We start from the raw sequence: 16,064 nt of genomic DNA, 5'->3' as shown, positions 1-16,064 counted from the left end.
GTGAAACAGTTGAGCACAGTACATGAGGAGTCAATTGAAGTAGGTGGACATTCATAGATAGTGCAAAATGAACCATGCTAGGAACCCCGCACAGGAGTCCCAGGTAGAATCAAATAGAAATGTCACCACTACAAAACATGCAGCTCCAATCCATCCACAATAAACAGGCTAAAGCAAAGTCACGACCAAGCCCCCCGTGGGAGCCCGGCCACATGGAGGGACAATGTAGGCGGCAAGAAAGCAAAAAGAGACAAGATAAAAGGTGCAGTAGTGATCATAAGGTCTGAATTGGGTGATCAAGTGTCATCAGCATGAGTAACGGAGGCACGTCTACGGCGGGAGCCCTGTTTCCTCTTTCCCAGCGACCCGGCGGGGGGGGCCACCAGTACGGCGTGGGCCCCATAGGTCAGACGCAGTAAGGCGAGGCCAGTCTCCCAGTGTGACCATGGGTAAGCCCAGTGCAGCGGTGAAGTTCTGCAGATCTGACGGGGATCTCAAATTTATCAATCCTTTATCACTGCGTACTTGTAATTGAAATGGGTAACCCCAACTGTAGGGGATCTTATTTTCTTGCAGTGCCTCCAGGAGGGGGCGCAAAGCCCTCCGTTTAGCCAGGGTGAAGCGTGAGAGGTCAGACAAGAGAAGAACATCAGACCCATTAAAGTCAATAGCATCGTGGTCCCTCGCCTTACGCATGATCTCATCCTTAGTTTGGAAGTAGTGAATCCTACAGATGACGTCCCTCGGCTTAGATGTATCGGGATTCTTTGGGCCTAGCGAGCGGTGGGCTCTGTCGATTTCAATGTGTTCAGTGGGTGACCTCCCTAAGAGAGAATTGAAAATGCCATGGAGGGCCGAGGAGAGATCACGTGGGGCTACGGACTCAGCGATCCCACGGAGCCTGATATTATTCCTCTGGTTCCTGTTCTCAGAGTCCTCCAGCATATCTAGGACCACATTGAAAGTCTCCGAATGCAGATCCAGAAGCTGCTGCTGACTGTGCAATTGTGAGGAAAGCGACTCCACTTTAGCTTCTAATGCAGAGACAGTGGTGGTTAGATGGGACACGTCCTCCTTAAGGGACCTCACTTCACTCCTGCACACTGCCTCCAGATGCTGTATATAGACCTCCATGTCAGCCTTTGTAGGGAAGGCACTTAGCTGCGCTCTCAGCTCAGAGGCAGTTATATAGTCATCAGAGCCCAGGGACCTAACAGGAGCCTGTCTGGGGAGGCCATGAGATGCAGTCATGGTGGGCACAATGTCCTGGGGCACTAGGCTGGGAGAAGCCCCTCTCTCAAGTCTCCCTGGTGGTAGTAGTGGGGGGTCCATTTCAGTTTCCTGAGGCTGGTAAGGGTGCAGTATAGGGGGAGACAGGTCCTCAGCCAGCTCAGCCTCTGACACGGTCTGTCCAGGGGGGGAGGGGCAGGTCACAACTCTCACCTCTCCCTTGCTCTGTGCTCGGCTCCCTCCTGTCAGCTTCTGTGGTGAGCGGCTGGTCCCTGGTGCAGCAGTTACTCATCCTCTCTCGTGCGCCTTCTCTGCTGTGGCCCCATTCTTCTGTGTGCCTGCAGTCCCAGATGGGGAGCTCCTGTGTGCATGCTGCTGCATGGAGGATGAGGTACCTCTCCCCTCCACTATTATTATTATTATTATTATTATTTATTGTTATAGCGCCATTTATTCCATGGCGCTTTACAAGTGAGGAGGGGTATACATAATAAAAACAAGTACAATAATCTTAAACAATACAAGTCATAACTGGTACAGGAGGAGAGAGGACCCTGCCCGCGAAAGCTCACAATCTACAAGGGATGGGTGAGAATACAGTAGGCGAGGATAGAGCTGGTCATGCAGGAAGGAGCTGAAGGAGCTGCTCTCTTTCCCATGCTTCCAGACACCGACATGTACCTGGTGATACTTGAGCCTGCCAGACCCGCTGTGAGCTCCCTGGGTGCCTGGGAGCGGAGCCCGACCTTGTTCTTCCACTTCGGTGGGTGAGTGGAGCTGATGGTGGCTATATAATTGCTGCAGAGGACTCAGGCACACTGGAGCTCAAGAGAGGTGTGTGCTCACAGCTCCATGCCCAAGCCACGCCCTCACCTAAGTACTATTTTTAACGGCATCTGGCCCAGGAAATCCTTTTGGGCCTAGTAGAATTTGGTGCTACTCAGCAGCGTACCCCACCCATGAAGCAAGCTACACCGCCTGTTTACCTAACTACTATTTTGTAACAGCATCTAGCCCAGGAAATCCTTTTGGACCTAGTAGAATTTAGTGCTACTCAGCAGCGTACCCCACCCATGAAACAAGCTACACCGCCTGTTTACCTAACTACTATTTTGTAACGGCATCTAGCCCAGGAAATTCTTTTGGGCCTAGTAGAATTTGGTGCTACTCAGCAGCGTACCCCACCCATGAAGCAAGCTACACTGCCTGTTTACCTAACTACTATTTTGTAACGGCATCTAGCCCAGGAAATCCTTTTGGGCCCAGTAGAATTTGGTGCTACTCTGCAGCGTACTTCACCCATGAAGCAAACTACACCGCCTGTTTACCTAACTACTATTTTGTAACGGCATCTAGCCCAGGAAGTCCTTTTGGGCCTAGTAGAATTTAGTGCTACTCAGCAGCGTACCCCACCCATGAAGCAAGATATACCGCCTGTTTACCTAACTGCTATTTTGTAACGGCATCTGGCCCAGGAAATCCTTTTGGGCCTAGTAGCAATTTCTGCTACTCAGCAGAGTACCCCACCCATGAAGCAAGCTACACCGCCTTCTTTCTTTCTCAATCTAACCCTTCGGCTCTGGGGTGTCCACTCTCCCTCCAGCTCTCTCCTTCTCACAGGTGGACTACCGCGTGTTTTCACACTGTGGCAAATCTTTTGGGCCCAGGCATAAGAAGTTGTCGAGGTAATGGATAATATGTGCCGCCTTACAAACGTCCATGATGACACATTCGAGGAAGCAACTAAACACCTCAAATAGTGAGCAGGATATGGAGCACCCCATGGGCAAACAGCGATCTTTGTAGTATGCTCCTTCACAGAAGAATGGGAGGACACTATTCGGAGGCACAGGTAGTAACCAGAACGCCCCCTCAATGTCTGTTTTGGCCATTAGGGTGCCCATTACCAACTTCTTGACCCGCCTGATTGCCTCGTCAAAGGAGGTACAGTACATAGTGTTGTACTTGGTTCCGCGTCGATGTTGTCGTTTACTGACCTGCCCCTTGGATATGACAAATGGTGGATTAGTCTGAATGTATTGGGTCCATTTTTTGGGTTAAAGCTCACAGACGCACAAAGAGGACTTAAAAATCCTCCAGAAAATTGACAAAAAAAATCACAGAGAAAAAAAGCAGAGATGGTTACCTGCTGAAGCCTCCAAACAAATGCACCAGCAGGGTGCATCGGACCCAATTAATGATGGCAAAAACACAGGTGCAAAAAATACCGATGAAACAACCACTTTCAATCCAGTATTGGTTGTCTGGCATTAGTGTACAAAAAGATAAGCGATAATAGTCTGTATGTGGCATTGTTCACACAAGCAATGCAGAGCATCTGGTCTACAGCCTATTACTAACGCACATACAGGCGGGCTGCCCAGTGCTACAAAATGCATGCTGTGTGAATAGAGCAATTGACCCGCCTGATTGCCTCGTCAAAGGAGGTACAGTACATAGTACTGTATTTGGTTCCGCGTCGATGTTGTCGTTTACTGACCTGCCCCTTGGATATGACAAATGGTGGATTAGTCTGAATGTATTGAGTTCATTTTTTGGCACAACTCCCAATGGGGGTACCACTACGTCTTCTAAGGAAAGTGTTCTGAATGGACCCGCCGCCATTCTACCTAAAGATATTTCTTTTTTTTTTGTCAAGACGTCTGGGTGTTGGTAGAGTGAGTTTAGATTTTTACTCCAGCCTTTCTTGATTTTAGAAGGGCATGACATGCCTATATCTGTGTCTCCTCCTCCTTTTACTCCTCCACCTCTTTTCTTTTCACATGACTATATGTAGTTGTGACTTTTCCATGTGTTTGTTGTGTCTTCTGAGCAGTTTGTCAGCTTTTGGACACCTTTTAAGGTGTTTTCCATGTGTTTGTATGTGTTTGTATTTGCCTGCCATTGGTTTCAATGGGGTTCGACAGTGTTCGTCGAACGTTCGACGAACAGTTCGTCGAACATGTCCCTGTTCGACGAACCGAACCCGAACACTGGGGAGGTGGCTCATCTCTAATCACCGGTGCACGCATTTCTGGCCCGATGGCCGGAAGCGTTATTTAAATGCTGCTGTCAGAGTTTTCCAGTGACATTTAACTAGTTAATAGCTGTGGGTGGATCACGACTCTACCCTCAGCTATTGCAGGCACATGTCAGCTTTTCAAAACAGCTGACATGTCCCAGAAAAGATGTGGGCTCACCGCCGGAGCCCACATCATAGGGACAGATACCGACATCGGCGTACTATTGCGCCCAATGTCGGTAAGGGGTTAAAGGATCAATAATTAATTTTACCATTGTTACTTCCAATAGATGTCTCTAGAGTTCTAGTCCTCTACCTCTCTGAAGCCATTCGCATATTTACGGTCCTCCTTAAATGCTGAAAATATTTAGACATCCGTGGCACTTTAAATGAGAAAATGCATAACGAGTTTCATGCTTTTTTGCAGAGTTCTGTGAAAGAAAGAGTTAATGGTATGGTATTCTTGATGCCCAAGCTTTTGTTCATGTTGTTTGTTTTACAAGGAGAATTACCAGTGGACACTTTGATCTTAGAAGCTTTTGAACTTTAGAAAAAAATAAAATATTGCATCAGATAAAAGTCACCCCTCATGTAGAACAATTAAATTCACTGGAGTGTAGATAACTGTCAGAAAGGTGGTAGGCACATCTCACTAATGCATATACGCATGTGTATAGGAATTATTCAACAGGCCAGGTCTGATCTGCCTCAAGGCATCATGAGTCTTGTAGCCGCATTCATTATCTGTATCACATGAACCACAAATATGGCATCTAACGCTTGATATTGGCCCATATTTTGGGAGTTTTCTAGCAGCATTGTGGCCCAGCGCTCTAGCGTTACAACTAGTGATGAGCGATTGTACTCATTACTCGAGATTTCCGAGCATGCTCAGGTGTTTTCTCCGAGTATCTTGGGTGTGCTCGTAGATTATGTTTGTGTCCCCGCGGCTGCATGATTAGACAACCTGAACACATGCAGGGATTGTTTGTTAGGGAATCCCCATACGTATTCATGCTGCCTAGCAGCCGGAAATCTCGAGTAACGAGCATACTTGCTCATCACTAGTTACAACACGCACCTTCATCTCCTCCTGTAACATGACATCTGAAAAAAATATTTAGTTCTATAGCCAGCCACAGTGACAGAAAAAAAAAGTTCTCCCACCTCCTCTTGTCTATAATGCTGGGAAAAATAGACAGCTTTTTTTTTTCAAATTTTGATTCCATTATAAAATTTTGCATATTGCTTATTGTCTATTGATATCTGCCTTGTTATGCCAGAGTTGTCCCATTTATTGTCCACTTATATTATAGTCTTTATTGACTTTTCTATGGATTAATCCCAGGTATGTGCTTGTGCTGTTTTTGTATTGTTTTTAAATGTTTTTAATCATTTTTAGCTGTTTCTGTATGTCATTGAGTTAATACATTTATACCTGTTTTGCAAAAAAATAGTGCACCATTTCCATTCATTGATCTTTTTCTTTTTCTCTAGGACAAGCTATGTCTATGCTGGTAACTAAGTAAATTAAAAAAACTAAAAAAAACTATGCAATTAGAGATCCTGCTTACCTTACAAAGAATTATCATTTCACCCTTTGTTTGAAGTTTTTATTATTATTAACGGCCTTTAGCTCGAGCCATGGCGCTTGATGGATGAATCCTCTGTAGAAAGATCGATCTTGTGCAAGCCTAGATAGTTCCTTCAGGTCTTCTCCGCCGGTATCTTGGTAGCATGAGGCAATCAGGTTGCTGGTCTTCCTCTTCATCTTGGTTCTTTTATTCTTCTGACCATGATGTCCTTCTCCACTGATGTCTCTTTTGGTATGGTATGATGTGTCCAATGTAGGCATAGACTACATATTGGTATAAAAAATAAAAAGATTGAAATAGATAATTTGCACTGACATATTTTTATATAGATATTTACTTTAAAGTATAGCAAGGTCTGGCTAAATTAACTTCATGTCTCATGTATTCTTTGAGTGAGTAACTAATCCATTGTGTTACATCCAATGATGTCCTCACGGGTGGCCAGAAAACCAAAATTGTAGTGCTTAATATAGTGCATAGGAAAGATGTATTCTATCCCATGGTAATCTGCAGCCGCAGTGTGTAATATGTATTGCCATAATTACAGCCTACATGAAGGGAATCAATAACTACAAGAGAAGATGGTATTTCTGGGCAACTATTCTTAGAAAAACGTCTTATACAAGAGCCCAGTTTATTCATCAAATCCCACAAAAACCTAAAGTATCCTGGAATATTTCATCTTCGACATAAGCAGAGGAGAAAACGACAACAATCATTCAATTTAATAGGATATTGCCCAAATAACCAACTCTTCAAAAGCAGCTGATAAGTTATCAGTGATAACTAGACATATCTGTGCAGTTCTGAGCTACGACCACTTTTCACCCATCACAGGTTCCAATAGTGATGGTCTCTGACGTTCACTAGTATATATCAATCTGAAGCTAATGCGAAAACCTTGTGGGTGGTGCTAAACTTTGATATGATGTCATGGCTGCAGGACATTATCGGAAAGGCTATGCAGAACATAATTGACCCACCCTATGATGCTTCAGCAATGTGTTTAATGGTGCTGAAAAAATTAATTTTTCCTTGCAATCCTCGTAAATTGAATTGCAAATTTTTTTGAATTTGCATAAAACCACAAATTTTAGGAAATTGGACTCAAACTCAATCGTCCGCAGCTTGATCAGCTTATCTCTGTTATCCAGTATCCCATTAACCATTGGGATGAGATTTAAAGACGGGGTAAAATTCTGGGAAAGTTACATCAACCAATTTGAGCTTGGTGACAATTTAGTGCTCAGTAATAGAGATTGGAGAACCTGAACGGTTAAGTTCGTGGTCTATACCGGGCCACGAACATAGACTTCACCCAGAAATCTGTGTTACTGTTTGAGTTCAGCAGCCTGAACAAAGCTTGTTAAAAGGCTGCAGCCAATCAGCAAGCTTTTCCTATGTGGGCACTTCCAGCTCCATCACAGCCAGGTCAAGTATTGGCATGGCTGTTATTGGATGGCGAATCATGTTAAAAATAAATGTAAAAAAACACATGCAGTTTCCTCTATTCTTAATAACCAGTGCAGGTAAAGCTGACAGTTGCGGGCTGCATGCCTCAGCTGGGGCTAATACTCTCAGACTGGGAAGGGGGCATGAATATTGGCCCTTCCTAGCCTAAAAATAACAGCCCGCAGTTACCCAACAAAAAGACGCATGCATTAGATGCATCAATTTTGGCATTTTACCTGGCTCTTCCTACTTGCCCTGATGCGTTAGCAAGTGGGGTAATGGTTTTGGGGTTGGCGTCAGCTGTTTTATGTTTGCTGACACCAAGCCAAGGGATTAGTAATGGTGTGGCATCTATAAGACACCCCTATTATTAACTCCATAATCAAAAGCAAGAAAGACACACACATAAAAAGTCCTTTAATTCGACAAAATACTACCCCACAAATAACCCTCTTTTACCCTTTTATTAATGTAAAAATAGAAATAAAAAAGCAAAGTTATGTTCACCTTTACACTGATAATGCATATTACTGATGACCCACGATTAGTGTTGAGCGATACCTTCCAATATGCAAAGGTATCGGTATCGGATTGGATCAGCCGATATCCAAAAAATATCGGATATCGCCGATACCGATACCCGATACCAATGCATATCAATGGGACACAAAATATCGGAATGGTTCCCAGGGTCTGAAGGAGAGGAAACTCTCCTTCAGGCCCTGGGATCCATATTCATGTATAAAATAAAGAATAAAAATAAAAAATATTGATATACTCACCTCTCTGACGGCCCCGGCTCTCACCGGTCCAAGCGTCTGCCTCCGTTCCTAAGAATGCAGAGTGAAGGACCTTCGATGACGTCGCGGCTTGTGATTGGTCGCGTGACCGCTCATGTGACCGCTCACGCGACCACAAGCCGCGACGTCATCGAAGGTCATTCACTCCCTGCATTCTTAGGAACGGAGGCACCGCTAAGCGCCAGGGTCCGCCGGAGGGGTGAGTATATCAATATTTTTTATTTTTATTATTTATTTTTTACATGAATATGGATCCCAGGGCCTGAAGGAGAGTCTCCTCTCCCCCAGACCCTGGGAACCATACGCACCGCACACTTCCGATTCCGATTTCCGATATCGCAAAAATATCGGAACTCGGTATCGGAATTCCGATACAGCAAATATCGTCCGATACCCGATATTTGCAGTATCGGAATGCTCAACACTACCCACGATGATCCCCAAGTCTGCTTCACCTAGGTACATTGCTGAGAGGGGTTAAAATGGGGGTCTCTGACAGACGCATCTCCATTACTAACCTCTGGGTTTGGTGTCAGTGGACACAAAACAGCTGACATCAACTCCAAAACTAATACCACTTGCACCAGGGCAAGTGAGAAGAGCTAAGGCCAAGCACCCGAATTGTCACATCTAATGGATCTGGTGCGCTGTGGTTTGGTCTGGGAATAGGCCAATATCCATGACCCCTTTCCAGCCTATTAATATCAGCCTGCAGCTGTCTGTTTAGCCTTTGCTGGTTATTGAATATAGGAGGACCCCACATCATTTTTTTAGGGGTTCTCCCCATTTTAACAACCAGTAAGGCCATGCGGACAGCTGTGAGCTGATATTAATAGCCTTGGAAGATCTATGCTTATTGCCGCCTTCGCAGGATAATAACACCAGCTCTCAGCTGTCTGCTTTCCCTCAGAAGGTTAGTAAAATTAAGAGGAACCTCAAGCCATTTTTTCTTTTATTTATTAGCTAAATAATATTTTATTTATTTATTAGAGAAATACATGTACAGTAAAGTACACACACTGCACTAATTATCTCACTGACATATATATATAAAACTATGGACAGGGGCTGTCTGGTGAATGCTCTCTTTTGGGCTAGTTTATCTGCAAAGGTTTCTTGTTATTAAATTTCTGACAATTACATGATAATAAAACGAGTCCATAGTTACAAGGAAATGTGGAAGTGCACCTCTTCGAAGAGGTGAATATCACAAAAAGTGTTGACACGGAATCTAAGCCAGGAAAATGTTATTTTCCATATAGCCAAAAAACATATGGTTTATTTAGATATGTAAATACGCCGCCATATGTATACCTCTGAATATATCAGTTTGTCTGTGTTTAGACTATATAGTACATGGCGAATGGGTTAATCATGTCAGTGAGTCTTTTCTATCAGTATACGGGTAATGTATCAACAGGAAGATTAAAGAAAGTTTAAGTAGATGTTGGTTTTCACACATTGCTTCAATTCCTGCTGGCATGCTATACTTAATGTGCATGCCATTGGAATCTCACTTAACATATGGAAGCTTAACACTTGCTCTGCCAAAAGTAGAAGATTGACTATTATTTCAATACATGCACAATGCTAAACTGAGAAAACAGTGAACATATAATACTGGTTAATTAATTTATTCACAACAGCCAAATATAGGTCAGGTAGAAATAACTATTCACAATTCTGTTAACTGGTAATCAAACTGCCATATTAAAGGGGCCACATTTGATGCTCCTGATACAATTAGACAGCAGGGAACATGTGGTTAGTAGGGAATCTATATTTCAAAGTTTATCTTGGCACTGTTTGCTCATTTTCTATTTCTTGGCCTTCATGCTGAAGGAAAAAAGATTTCAGAGAGCTTATTAGTTAACAGATGATGTGATGAGGAACTCAGTATGAACAGCTCTGCCTGGTCCCATGGCAGGTCTCCGTGAATCTCTTTACAAGTCAACAGGGTCTTTTGGATGACAGTGGAATCCAATGACTGTTTCACGAGTTCATGGGTGAGGTGGCTTCTTGGAGCTGTAGGTTAAGGTGAGCAATAAGGAATAAAGGCAATGGCATAGTGGGCAGGACTTGCTTGATGGCATGTGGATCAGCAAGGTCTAGGGCAGCAGGATATGCAGAACGGCAGGTAGACAAGCAGAAAAAGAAACACTGGAAAACAGAAAACCTTGAGTATAGACATGCATCGGAGCTATAGATGTATAGTGACCGCAGGGATACAGACTTTTGCAGCTGTGTTCGTAGTGTGAACAGCTCCAGAGAAGAGCTTGCTTTGTTTGTTGAAGATGAATTCTTAATCAGCAGCTCTGAGCCAGGAAGTAAATGGAAATGGTACAGAACAAAAACATGAGCTTGTTGAAAAGATGATTGCTAGTTGAAAGAACTGCATGGTGGCAAACTACAAATCACATGGTAACTTAAAACAAAGCTGACTGAACATTTAAACATTGTATAACTCAGCCATCTAGGGTGATGATGTCACTGGAGTTCAAAAGGCAATATGAGAAACCTAAGGTGGACTACAGAAAACGAGGCAACTTTAGGAGAGGGGAGCAGGGCCCAGCCATGGAGCTGACCGGTGACTAATGATGTGAATCTGACAAGTGAGTATTCCTATCTCTTATAAACTAACACGTACCAGCGTCTGGGAAGAAGCGGTACAGTTTGCACTGTTCCTAGGCACCGGTGGCTGAAAGCAGCTTCATCATTGTCTCCTACTCAGCCTGAGATCAGTGCGACCAGGTGACAATGATGGGAGTTGTATTCAGCAGCAGCTGTGTAACTCCTGTGTAAAATAAAGATTTATATAAAAAAATGGCATGGGCTCCCGCTCAATTTTCATAACCAACAGAGAGAAAGCCGTCAGCTGGGGACTGGGCAATAACCTGTAAGGTTCCCAGGCTATTAATAACAACTCACAGCTTTTTACTTAGCCTTTCCTGGTGAATTTATTGTGGACCCCCCAAAAAATGATCTTACCAAGAAAAATGGAGTACAAGTCCAAAATAGTACAAAGATATAGATTTATTACAAAATTACATCAGACAATTAAGATCACATAGACAATTCATCAAAAACACATATCGTGCTCAGCGAGGAAAAAACAAGATGGACACAAACCGTGTAGCCACCTAGCACTGCAAAGTATATGAAGTAAAGTATCAAGTGCTATATAAGTAAATAGGATAAGGGGACACTATAGGGCATATTAATTAATGTATCACACATATAAATCCATAAAAATGGATCACAATCATAAATATTTCATCAACCTAAGTGCAAATACAGTCCAAAGGTCCCTTACCCATATTGCAGTGACAGGAGATCCACACAGTGCAGCCCCAACGTGCGTTTTGCATCACCTTCGTCAGAAAAAAATGATGTAGGGTTCCCCTATAAATTCAAACCAGCAAAGGCTAAACAGACAGCTGTGGGTTGATATTAATAGCCTGGGAACCGTTTGGAATATTTTCCCAGATCATTAACATCAGATTATTAGGTCTTACTCATATGAGCTTAAATAACATTGAAAATGCCTAAGAAAGTCAATATGTATTAAATACTAACTATAATGATTAGTGATAAGCGAGTGTACTCCTTGCTCGGGTGACCTCTGAGTATTTATGACTGCTCGGAGATTTAGTTTTTATCATGGCAGCTGATGAGCAGTACCCCGAAACACAGTGTCTGCAAATTGAGATTCTGATTTAGTTTTTATCCTAAGTCATGTAACAAGGCTCATTAAAGGGTCGACATTGACTGTTAGGATTGCTACTTCCAACAGGTGGCACTAGAGTTCTAGTCCTCTTCCTCTCTGAAGAGACAATTTGCATATTTCCCAGAGGAGCACAACCAGCTGTATCCTCACCTACTGTATTCTCACCAATCCTTTGTAGATTGTGAGCCCTCACGGGCAGGGTCCTCTCTCCTCATGTACCAGTCGTGACTTGTATTCATTAAGATTATTGTACTTGTTTTTATTATGCATACCCCTCCTCCCATGTAAAGTGCCATGGAGTAAATGGCGCTATAATAATAAATAATAATAATAAATAATAATACTGTTTAAATCCTGAAATATTCCAGACATTTTTCAGTGCATGGAATACTGAGAATATCAGTGGGGGTCCTGGTCATGAGAACCCTATCGACCTGTCAAAACACTTGTTACATGTGCTCTCCTTAGGCATCAGGAGCGCTACGCTGTTTCACGTGCATGGAGACTGAGAAGTTTATTGGCTCTAACATAGTCTATGAAGCTATATTCTGCTTTGTGTGTGTGCTAAGGCATGAACTGTGCCTTACTACTTGGTGAGCAGAGCACACATTACTAGTTTTTTGATGGATTGGTAGGGATCTTATGACCCAGTATGCTACCCATCTGCATGGCATTTCATGCAAACCCAAAAGAAGTATGGGTACTTTTAATTAAACTTTCATGGTTTATAAGATATTGTGAAAATAGAACTGAAAACGAAGACAGACTTTTAGGATTTTGTGTAGTACCCTACCACTGCTACAAGGCCTACATGGTTATCTTGCCTAATGGTATGAGCACACGAGGTCTTCAATCCAACAGTGGCGTAGCTAGGGTTTTCCAAGGCGATGCCTCTCTAGTAGAAAGTCGGTAATCTTTTTCCTTAAGCTGTTTTGCTGCTCCTTTTTTTGGTGTCTTTTTCTTGTTTTTTTCATCAATTTTAAAGAGCAGGTGACTTCCTAATGATAAAGCCTAAAGCCTGAACATGTCACTTCATTTGACCGATTCTTAAAAGATGTTACAAAAGAATTAATAAATACACAGCAATGTTGTTTTTATATTACTGTACATTATGTTCACTTTCTGCAGTAGTTTCGCTTCCCTTTTTCAAGTGAGTTCCAGGCAGAATCCATCTGAAAAAGACATTGTTTGAGCAGACCCAAAGTGCAGACTTTAAGTTACACAATTAGAAGTAATCACAGCCTCCTAGCAATCCACTCCCAAAATGTTCCTTTATTTTCCAAAAACTTGTTTCCTACTGTATTTATTTCAAAATATTATTTTTACTATTTCAGAAGTTATTCACATCATTCAACATTGGTACACCTTCTCCTGTTGAAGGCCAAAACCCCCAAGCCTGCAAGTTCCCAAGCTTAAATCAATATGCTACAAAATTGTTGCCAAATTTAGTAAATCGAAGTGAACGTATGCAAACTTTAAGGAACCTTCATGTTGATACATACAGATGAATTTGTGGATTTGTTGGGGTTTTACAATGTATGTGAACATTATTATGCCTTTTATAGATAGCAAAAAAAAAAGAGAACAAATCTCCAGCAGTCGGATGTATAAAACACAATGGGGTCATAAGTAAAAAGGAATAGTAAAAGTTTGATTCTTTAAAAATTCCTGTTATAAAACTCTTTTTTTATGCTTTATCTTACTTTAATGAATATCCTGAACTAAAATGATGCCCTAGACACATGTACAGTCTGGTTACTACAAGTCTTCATACTACCTTGAGACCCAGGAGAAGAACATTTTGCAATCTTAGAATAATGTCAGCACTTTGAATGTTGAATGTTTTTGTTCTCTTTCACTTGACAGAGTAATTGCAACCGTGTGTAGAGAAGGTTGTGTGATGACTGAGTGAATTTTTCCAGGAGCTACGGAGTAATAAGAGCTAAGAGCAGTTGCCTTTCTCACCGGTTAATGAAGAAATACTTAATACTTAACATTCATGTTCATTATGTATATACAGTAGCTTAGCATTATTTATATTTGCACATTACCTTCTTTTTTTTTCCACTTTTACTATTTACCCTTTTATTGTTATTGATGGGAGTTCTTTATAATGAGCTACTGGTCAACAAGGGGCCCATATAACATTTTGCACCCTTCACTGTGTTCTCTGCCACTAAATTCAAGTCTGGAACTGTGGGCAACCCCTTTAACTATGTTTTACTTGTCGGAGTACAACAGCTGCAGGCTTATGTTATAGAAAGACTATGTTAAGAGGACAACAGATGGTGCTGTGTTAACTGTTAGCCTACACGCCCACAATAAATACCATAGTTGGTGAATTTTTCATGTTGCAGCTTTTCTGCACCTATTATGTAAATTAGATTACTTGTGCTTTTCATTGTGTTTTTGTATGTGATTTTTACATTCATTTTTATCTCGTTTTTGATGGTGCTGTTTTTGTCTCTTTTTGGAGTGTCATGTTTCAAATTGAGCTGCTTTTTTTTATATTTTCTGATATTTGAATTTGAAAAAACTTTACTTGTCAAGTCATGTGCGGATGATATGCTTTTAGTGCGTTTTTTTGCAGCGGTAATGTACTAAAAATGTACATGTGTCTTTTACATGTGGATTTTGCATGCAGGATTTTTTCTGTTATCTGTCAATTCATTTAAACTATTGGTGCTTTTCAAAAGGATGAAAGACAGAATATCATTTTTAGAAAATGTTGTCAATTTGTTTTTCTATATCTGATCTTTTTTTTTTAATGAAAATTATTAATCATGTAATTTTCACACTGGCCACTTGGCCTATTTTAGATTAATAGTTCCTGCTTTTACAGTGATCGGTAACACCTCTATACACAGCTGATAAGGCACACTGTTTTTTTTTTCAATACATACCTCTTGTACTTTCAGGAAATGTTTTCAGCAGATTCATTATCATCAGAGGCAGGATTATAATGACTTGTTACACCTCTATACACAGCTGATAACACAAGATCCACATTTAACGCAAAACCTGATGGCGCACTCCCTTCATTGGGATTATTAGCATTTCATGCAGACAATATAATGGATGCCACAACTGAACTATGATGAATCTGTAGGTCAAGGTCTTCCATGTGCTACTGGTTTTCATGTCATCATTGATCAGGATATTATATATGAAAGTTGTGAAAAGAACCTAATCAATATCTTTACACTACCTGTGCACTAAAAAACAATGCAAAAAGAATAATAATGAAAGATTATTGGTTAGCCAATAAAAGTATCACTCCTAGAATACTTCTGTCATCATTGGGCAGAAAAGTATTCACAATGAAAGATTAAAATGTATATATTATTTACAAATATATTTTATTATGAAGTCACAATTGATTGGATGTTGATTATTTGTATATGTGCCTTTTTTTTAGTATTTTAGAAATGTAATAAATGAAAGACAGAGAACAATTTTGGATGCCAACTATCAAGCCCTTTTACTATTGCACCCAGCTTTGTGTACTTTACCACTAAGGATACAGCTATGTTTCGCCCTTGGGCACTTTTTTCATCTTTTTTGTTATCACTGAGTTCTAAGAGTCATGACTCATAGGTCTTGGACCTCCCACAGCTTAGATATATATATATATATATATATATATATATATATATATATATATATATATATATATATATATATATATATATATATATATATATAATGTATTAAAAAACAGCAGTGCCGTAATTTTACAGTTTTTTTGTTTGCAGTGCATCAGTAATACTAATATGTTAACGGGGTTATGCAGCCTTGTGGCGCAAGTCTTCAGTCATGCTATATGACTTCAGTCTTCTTCACACTGTGCCCGCTGTCAGGATTTTCCAGTGTTAGGAGGGGCGGTCATGTGTCCACAAGTCTGCGGTTTGCTTACTTTCAGCTACATTCCAACTAGATGTGTCCGGCCTCGCTCACTTCACTTGTTGTGAGTAAGGCCTCACACAGCTAGTCAGTACATGATCGCAAACGGGTCCTGGCGCCGGCACCGAAGAATCCTGAGAGCATGCACACTGCGCACTGTGAGGATTCACAAGTCTGTAGTCACATTGAGGCTTGGACAACCTCTTTAGCTTTATTCTATAGATCAGTATGTTTATGGATATAGCAAATTTATATAGTTTTAGTAACGATTTTCTACTTTTGGGCAATATGCTGACAGAGGGATCCCCCTCTGTGTGTCTGTCCACTTAGAGGCC

General features: G+C 41.4%; 1 long non-coding RNA gene across 1 annotated transcript in view; it reads left to right on the top strand.

Annotated features, from left to right (window-relative positions):
• Positions 1–13,237, top strand: part of LOC143809721 (uncharacterized) — a 135,096-nt gene extending 121,859 nt beyond the window's left edge. Inside the window, exons 2-3 of the long non-coding RNA XR_013222418.1 lie at positions 5,750–5,769; positions 13,161–13,237. This is a non-coding gene — a long non-coding RNA (uncharacterized LOC143809721). The remainder of the gene's footprint in view (positions 1–5,749; positions 5,770–13,160) is intronic.
• Positions 13,238–16,064: the final 2,827 nt, after the last annotated feature.

This window comes from Ranitomeya variabilis, chromosome 2 (assembly GCF_051348905.1).
Source record: "Ranitomeya variabilis isolate aRanVar5 chromosome 2, aRanVar5.hap1, whole genome shotgun sequence".
Lineage (NCBI taxonomy): Eukaryota > Metazoa > Chordata > Amphibia > Anura > Dendrobatidae > Ranitomeya > Ranitomeya variabilis.
This window is presented reverse-complemented; position numbering and strand designations above follow the sequence as displayed.